Source organism: Dreissena polymorpha, chromosome 7, assembly GCF_020536995.1.
Source record: "Dreissena polymorpha isolate Duluth1 chromosome 7, UMN_Dpol_1.0, whole genome shotgun sequence".
In the NCBI taxonomy this organism is placed as follows: Eukaryota; Metazoa; Mollusca; class Bivalvia; order Myida; family Dreissenidae; genus Dreissena; species Dreissena polymorpha.
In genome coordinates this window covers 14951574-14961316 of record NC_068361.1, presented here as the reverse complement: position 1 = coordinate 14961316, position 9743 = coordinate 14951574, and positions in this window count along the sequence as shown.

Here is a 9743-nt window from a genome sequence, read left to right as displayed (position 1 = left end):
TGTCGCCATCGTACTATCGCGTTCTCGCGTTCTCGCCCTCTGGATTTGAATGTGGCACTTACGGTATTCCGTAATACTGCTAAAGCACAGTATGATTAGGGCACTCCCAATGCTCAAATCTCTATGTCTATTTTAGTAACAACACATGTCTATGGAAGGATATTTAGGTAAAAGTTACATCATTCGTGGTGAATATTTACATTATGACTGATGCTTATTCTAATTTGCTTTATGACAATTCCAACATGCTTGTTGTCTATTCGTTTATACTTGATGATTGCTGCAACATTACATCATTCATGATGAATATTTACATTATGCGTGATGTTTATTCTAACATGCTTCATGACAGTTCCAACATGCTTGTTCTCTATCGGTTATACTTGATGATTGTTTCAACATGCTTGGTGACTATCCAATGTTTGTGTGTTCATTATTCCTGAAACCAGTCATAATCGGTTTTGCCACTAAGCGTCATTAACAACGGCAGTTAGCAACAGGCAGTAAGCAGAATGCAAGTTACTAAATTATGACAACAGGTGGCGCGCGTTAATTTTCCGTATGTTGAATAAATTACTTTTCAGAAAAAAAAGCGAAAACATCCGAATCATTTTGACTAGTAAACTGAATAAGCTGAATTAGTTCCCTTCGTTATATAATCTCCATTAAACTTAATACGTTCATTATTGCCATGAAGACCAGTAGGTTTACACAATGATTTGACTGCCGTGAATGTTTTTGTTATTTGTAAGATGCAATTGGCACTCAAGAAATTATACATGTATTTTATTCAGGACATAACGGGGCTGATGTGTTGGAATTGTGGCCCTTCCCTAGTCCAAATAATTACAGTAGACGTAATCTACCGATGTGCATTGCATATCGACCTCATATTTATAAAGTAGCCCAAACCCCCATTGCCACAGACCTGTGCGTGAAACTTTCAGATTTCTCTAGTCTGTTTACCATGCTATAATTACAATTTCTACAAACACATATTTATCATTTGATGACTATATGATGTCTGTGGTATAAAGAGAAACCTGAAAGTTACAAGTACTCGTGTCTAGTACTGTACAACTATTGTACTCCTCGTTGAGAAAACAACTACTTCATCTACATGTATTAAAATATAATAAAACATAATTTTCAATCAAGTTGGAAAATATCAATAAATAAATGTCATATAAACAGGTTTGTCATGAACGTTGACGTCGCTCTTGGTTACCAGAAAAATTCCCACGCACGGATTTCAACCGTCATTGTTTACAATCAATTAAGTGCATAAGTACTTGAATTCGTATAGTGTTTTTTTAAAGTGTCCAGCTACAGGTGGTTAGCGTGTGGCTATAATACTAATTAGTGAAAACATATTTTGGAATGATAAGTAATCATATTATAACGAAAAATCAACTTTTCTTAAAAAAAAATAAGTTAAATATATATTCAACAAGGTATCCGACTCGAAATCATCCGAAAACGGGATGCATCGTTTTAAACAGCCATTACTTCATCAATTTTGCAGCGATTTTCACGATCTTGGTCTTATTCAACGCAGAAATAAATTTCCTTTCTGGAAATGTATATGTCTTGCAATATTTTTACAAATACTGGGTCAACTTTTAAGAAATAACACGATACACAACTCGCGTGACCCAGCTGTGATCGATCAGACAGTATTCATGACTGAACTCTTCACGGGGAAAAGGGCATTTTCCCTGCAAAGTTCATGAACCTCGATACCATAATTCAATAAAACGTATGAAAAAAACATTCTTACCGTGCTTGCCGTAGCAATATGCATCAAAACTAACTGTCCAGCGCATTTTGAAACCTTTGTTTACATACATATCAACCATCTGACATTTTAAACACAAGAGAGATTTCATTGCTCCAATACGGAGTTGTGTCTTTACAACTGGAGATTTCATTCATAAATACGGTCTGATCGATCACAACTGGGTCAAGCGAATTATGTATAGCTTTATTTCTTCAAATTTGACCCAGCATGTGTAGAAATATAACAATATATATATACATTTCCTAAAAGGAAATTCATTTCTGCGTTGAATAAGACCGGGTCATGAAAATCGCTGCAAAATTAATTTAGTAATGGCTGCTCAAAACGATGCACCCCGTTTTCGGATGATTTCGAGTTGGATACCTTGTTATATATAAAACGATAGTGATTTGTTTTTTATAGAAAATTTTATTTTTTGTTTTAATATGATTATTTATCATTCAAAAAGATGTTTTCACTAATTATTATCATAGCCACACGCTAACCACCTGTGTGTCCAGCACGTGTGCCGGGAGAACAGGGCTTAATGTATTTTTTGTTAAGCTCTATAATATTTATATCCAATCTGTATGAAAAAATGTCGGTGAACATTATTCCGGTGTTAATTTTTGAAAATATTGAGGCATTTGTTAATTATGGATCTAAAACGGAACATTAATCCGCATAAAAAAAACACCGGGCATATTGCATATTAGATCGGACACATGAAATTATTTCGAAAGAAAGCTATAAGAGTTTCAATTCTACATGAGTAAGTCTCGCTGTGCACGATTACGCTCTTACTGCTCGTATATATTTGACTCTTGGCAAATACCTAGTGTTTTATTTTGCTTAATCTAAATTGTGTCATTCATCTATATGTACTTAAAGCAGCATGACCAACAGCTTTTTCATATGTGAAAGAGATTGACACGAAATACCTACGCATCTATAATAAAGTTTATATGTGCACTTCAATATTATAGTTTTATAGCATTTTATGTGGTGCAATATAAAAGTACTCTAGTAAATTTGAAATTATGTAATCGATTTCTTCTCAACATACATGCAAAGTTCCAGATAACTTTTTCAGCAAAATCTTGGTTTACACTCTTTAATAATCCAGCCTTAAAGTCTATTATTAATTCTTTTTTTTCAGGTAAATATAATTTTTGGCACATCCGCATTTAGGTTTATAGTCTAAGAGGAGCTCATGACAATTGCCGGGTTACAGCAGACTTTTTGCGATAAAAGGACCAGATAATGGAAAACGTTCGGCTTTTCGACTGTTGTAAAGATGGTCTGTTATTCATAATAACGTTAAAGTGCTGTTGATTTCATAATTGTAATGAGGGCCTAGACGAGTGGGAACTCGTTGATAAAATGTTTACATTATATGCATTGATATTCGGTTTTGCGCATGATCACAAATTTTGAATTCTTATTTTATTTTTCCAATGTGTAACCGTACGCACAGAATTTAAGTCTACTTTTTTTACTAAATTTAATTCAATTTTCTACGACTTTAAGCGTCTTATCTGGGGCTCTGCATACATGCATTAGTAGCATATATTGAAATATATCCATAGACTTTCTTTGGTTATTGAAGGTAAATTACTGTACAAAAATTATGGTTAGTCATTAACCAAAAAAAAGTTAAGTCTACAAACACGCGGTTAATTTCGGTTCAGTAGCAAATATCTTACAAAGGTGCGCAACTTCTCCTATAACATAAAATTTCCGTTATACGCCGTAAATTTCCGTAGTCCTCCGTAGCATTTCGGAATGACTGTCAATTGACATCATTGTATCATGCATGATAGTATGTTGCTTTGTGCTGGGGTGAAACTCACATCTTACCATCGCGTAAATTTATTAAACGCATTAATATTTGATTCCATTATGCACTGCGCCTATTGCACAAGTCTCTCTGCACAAACCAACATACACATATGCAGCATGCAATTAACGAACAAGAATGTTGCATCTGTACACATGCATGATACCATTAAGCAGAATGTAAATAGACATTGGACATCAGGCAAGATGTAAGTGTCATCAAGCATGAAAAGGTGTCTACATACTAATTGAAAGTACCATCAAGAATCATGACACAGTCACAAAGAAGGATGTAATTTTTACCTAAATACCCTTACATATTTGTCGGCACTGTGTGTTTGCTTAATTTCACTGAAGAACGTCTACTGGTAAATCTTACAAAAAAAGTGATAAATAAGACTGAGTAGCAATTTTTTCGGCGTTGCTGTTTAACGTCAAATTTGGCCTTTCAACGAACTTCTTAAAGGGATCTTTTCACGCTTTGGTAAATTGACAAAATTGAAAAAAAGTTGTTTCAGATTCGTAAGTTTTCGTTTTAGTTATGATATTTGTGAGGAAACAGTAATACTGAACATTAACCATGCTCTAATATAGCCATTATATGCATCTTTTGACGATTTTAAAACCTAAAAATTATAAAGCGAAACGATTGAATAATTTGAAGAGTTCTGTTTTTGTCGTTAAATTTTGTGAAACTACGAATATTGCTTATATAACGTATAAAATACGTCATGAATGTGTACTCGGCGGAAGAGCTCAGTAGGCTAAAGCGTTTTTACTTCAGAACTCTGGCAGGATTCCAGGGGTCACTGGTTTGAAACCTGCTCCGGGCAATGTTCTTTTCCTTTTTTAATTTTTTTTCTTGATTTTTACTGGAGCTTTTACGATCCAGTATTTACATTTATCAATATAAAGCATTTAATGAATAAGTTAAAAAAAAATGCCAAAATCTGTGAAAAGGCCCCTTTAAAAGCCCATTGAATTTTAATGAAGAAGTTTCCCGCTTGTAGGTCCGAATGAATTAAATCAAATTTTGCAATTGGCAATTTGATAGAAATCCCCATAAAACATTGCACATAGCTTTCTGAAATAAACAGGCCACATTGAACGCTTTCACCATATCCAACAGCTCTCTTTGCAAAGACCTATCTAGTGTTTCTTGGCCGTGTAAGATCTATAATTAGAACATCGTCACCTAAACATCTACTAATAGAAGAGCATATTTTGGGGAAACAAATTCAATAAGAGTATAAAACGTCCACGATCAATAATGTGTAGTTTGTTAAAGATATCACGGCAGTAAAAACATAGCACTTTAAAGAGACCACAATCTGGTACATTTGGTCAATTGTTGCGTCCGTGGCGGACAATACATTTTTAAAAAGAAAGCGTACAAAAAAGCAAACACAAAGTTCTTCGTAAGCTTGTTTTAATCTTAAAAACACATAATCGACAGTCATTCCAGTCAAATACAATACTAACAGTCAGCACTCTAGAGATCAAAATTGCGGATATAAATATTTAATTCAGGGATATCAAGTGTATCAAGTTCGAATTCCGGAAAAAATAGCCGGAAGTCTGGGGCATTAGGTCCCTTACAGGGATAAAAGGTAAATCCCCGCCCGAGCCGTAGCTAATTGATTTATTGTATTTTTCTAGTTGCAATTTCTGGTGAGTACAATGCGGAATATTACGGATATTTGCAACATGTCGAAGATTTTCGGAAAGTAGCGAAGAGGTTTTCGTCAGTTAATATTCATGTCCGTGCCGGCCGCTAACTTATCAGAATCAATAAAAAAGAACCAGGAAAAATCGGTACCGATCGCAAATTTCCGGAATTCCGATAAAGCTTCAACATTATTTGTTCTCAAATGATCGCGTACTCGAACGAATCTGTCCCTACGCCTCCAACTCCCTTTAAATCTCATCGGACGTACATTGATCTCAAAATCTATCCTTGACGACTCAAATCATATTTCCTGAATAGTTTGGCCTATTGACGTCCCTGTAATTATAACAATGGTCTTTTGGATAAACAACGCTAAGTTGTTGCAATATAATAACCGTTTAAAATAGTTACCGGTTTTCATTTCATAAAATGATTAAGTCATATTCGAGATTTCAGCGATTGCCAATAGACAATCCCAGAATCGATAACATGGGCGCCGCCATATTGGCTATTACGTAACCCGCGATTGAAAACGGTACTGAAGAATTTGAAGATTACAACGTTGTCATAGTGTACACCCGCTTTATTCCAATAAACAGTACTTTATGACTTCGCACATTAGGGTTGAAAACAAGTGAAACATGAAACCAAGTGTCGATATGTATCACATCGTAAATCAATATAATTTAAATTAAAAATATACACGAAAGATTATTAAAAATATGTGTCTCTGCAACAATATTCAGTGACAACACGTAATGTTTAAGGCCGAGTTGGCATTTTTAAGCAAACCTTTCAGCATAATGCCTTTGTTTAAAATTTAATTATTTCTTTATGGAATAAAATTATTCAAGCATAATTATAAAGGTATAGAAATATCTAAAGTGTGAAGTAAACGTTGTGATTTTAGCGTAAATAGTGCCGGAGATATTAACAAAGATCTATCAATATATAAGATTGGAAGCATCTATTCAGACCATATTTTTTGGATAGATCTTTGATATTTATTAGATAGATTAAAGATCGATGTAGACAATTAAATTGATATCTGCCTTTGTTTAAGCCTATATTATTTCTTATTACATGTCGTACTTTCTATACTTTCCGGAGATATTCATTAAGAAACGTTGTAAGATTAAAGACTTAGGACGACTTCTTTAATTGAATAATACATCTCTTTGTTTGTCTAAACAGTTACCATTTCGCTATCAATATTTCCCTTGTAAGTGTCATTTTAAAGGTAATATACAAATCTATAGCCGAAATGAAGTTTGTGATTCTAAAATTGTTTCGTAAATCTTTGTTATCGAAACTCTGTAAGATTTTCAGGTAGAGATTTTTTTTATTAAAATAATGTATCTAGTTTAGTCTAAAACTAAAGTGGTTTTTAGCAATCTTTTATTTAAAAATAGCTCTCAAGCTAATACAAAAATAACTAGCCGGAAATTAATTCTGTGATTTAAATGAACAGGTATCGGAGTTATTCGCTTGCAAAACTGTGTAAGATGTCAGGATATGTCATACTTTTTTATTGAAAAGGACATATCAGCATTTGTCTACAACTTTCTTATATTATTATTTAAATAACGTTTTACATGTTGCCTGAAATATTATTAAATTTTCTTAATAACATCTTAATTCACGATTGAAATGTTTTACATGAAAAATAATGAGCCTTAAATAAACTTAAATAGTTCCAATTGCGTTCTCTAGATTTCCTAAACGTATGTCTTTATTAAATGTTCGTAAAACGGTCTAAATTTACGCTTAAAAAATAAAAACACGCACGAAATAAGTGATTTATTTTTCTTTAATTACGGATTATAAATGACAAGACAAGACAAGACAAGACAATTTATTTTGTAAATAAAGGCCACCGGCCCAAAATACAATATACAGACATGTCATATTTAACATGCATGAGTTGTGAATAGTTTTATGTTTAAACTTTTCGCATTAACATATATATAAATAATACAATTTTCTTCAATGTCAGATCATTTTTTGTTTTCATCAGATTAATAAAATCTATTTCTTCTCTGTTTCCTGTATACCAAGAAAAAAGGTGAATGTTACGTTCTTCGTGAAATTTAGAACAATAAAAAAATACATGAAATTCGTTTTCAATGACACGTGTGTTTTCTACATTTAGACAATGTATACAATATCGAAGACCATGCTCTATACCAAGATGTCGTCCAGTTTCAATAAGAAACTTGTGGTTGGAACATCTGAACTTTGCAAATGCTTTTCTATAAAAGAATGGTATTTTAAGCGAAAGATATTTTTCTGGTTCAAGCAATGATTTAAACATTCTATATGTTTCACATCTAGACGAGTCGAATAAACTCCCTGACCATTTGTGCGTGTTACAACAAATAAGGCGATCTTTAAACAGTTGTAAAAATACATCAACATTGCCAGCAACATACATCTCTTGAAAAAAAAACATCAGCGATAAAGGCGCGAACGAATTCGCTCAATGGGAGGCGATGTTCCAAGTGTGGATTAAAAGCGTTTATGGGTTTGCCCGTGACACCACATGTCTGCACATGTGTTAATACCGAAATTTAGATAAGCTATCACGCGTCATCTTTAAATAACAGGTTAAATGACAATCAAGACCTTATTCATGCCAGGGACCAACACAAATAGGTCCATGTCCATGCTGTGTGTTATTACTCTTAAACGAATGCAGATGAACCTTATTTCTACTAATTACGTAATTTATATTAATCAAAAAACACGAACTATTATCTGGTTGTCAGATCGATAACAGAAACTCTTTAAATCCTCAAATATATTTGATAAACCCGTTTCGCTTCCTTGTTTTGCGTAGGGACCTATACACACATATATAGGTCCATGTTTATTTCTTCAGTACCGTTTTGGAGGCGCGCGCGAGTATTCAGGGGCGGGTAATCCGGGAGGAAATCGATTTCTGGGATTGTCTATATTTTGCTTTTGTTTTTCATAAGCATATGGTGCTTGGTATCTGCTATTGACTCCTATGTAGATTGCAAATATTACATAACCCTTACAGCGGCCGAGCGCAGATATCTGCACTTGGCCGCTTAAAAGAAAAATCTTTGCGCATTAATTTAATTCAAATCTCATTATAATAATCAAAATCATCATCATCGTCGTCGTCGTCACTACTACCATCACCACCATCATCATCATCATCTTCTTCTTCTTCTTCTTCCTCCTCCTCCTCCTCATCATCACCATTAACAACAACAGAAACACCAACTTAACATCATCATCAAACAACAATAAACATCGGTATCATACAATGTGCTTCATCAACCATACATAATTATATGCGTTAAAACACCATAATAGAACAGCATGAATGAAGCTGTCTATTACTCTTTTATATTTCCTATACCAATATTTTTTTTCGTTAATTGAAGGACTAGTTGAAATCTTCTATAAAAGCCCTCCCCCCCCCCCCCAAATAAAAAAAAAAATAACCCTAGCAAACAACAATAAACATAGGTTAGTTAGTATACACTGTGCTTTAGCAACCATGCATAATGAATGTTTATGACTTCGGACCGTTGTGATCAAATTTAAAAAAGCAAGATGGTATGTATGCGGCACACAACACATAGATAATTATAGTTTTATACCTTAAACGTAGTTCATCAAAATAAAGATAAGTTATTATCTATGTAATACTTAAATTAGGTTTATAACGTATGCATATTTGTCTAAAACTTGTGAAATGTGATTCGTAAGCCGACGACAACATTATCATTCGGACCCTTCTCCCCACCTAACAATCGAGATTAAACACCTGTGGAGATCCCGATCTTATCAATGAATAAACCGGTTCAATGATGTCAAGTCAAATAAAACATACTATTACTATCCAAATAAATATCTATCAAAAAATGTAAATTGATATACCTACTTAACTAAAACTAAACTTAAACGATTAGCAAGAAAAATATATAAAGAAGAAGCAGGCAAAGTAGACAAATTAATTGTAACATATGTTTTCTCAGTCTCCCACTGTTGAACAATATAAATAGTATTTATCGCCACCCCAAAAGGGATCTTTATCACACGTTTGGCTCAACTAATATATAATTGTGACAGGACAAACTGTCAACAAATACCTTGTTAATGTTTTATACATAACTCCAATCAAAGGTTAACTTCCAAGGAAACTGCGGCATGTTAAAACTGTTGATTATGACAAAATGTTGTTTAGTACAAATCAGTACAATAGCGTCTGTTTTGTGGCCTATACTAATCCAGTTAAATAAAACTTTAATCGCAGAAAAGTTTAGATTCTTTACACCTTTAAGAAAATATATATAACAGTTCTTTGCTGTTTTAACAAAATGATACATTTAAAAATAAATTATGAAGCATCGCTAGCAATAGTAGAAAGAGAAGTAGAAGGAGAATTATTATCATTAGTAGCAGTAGCAGCAGCAGCAG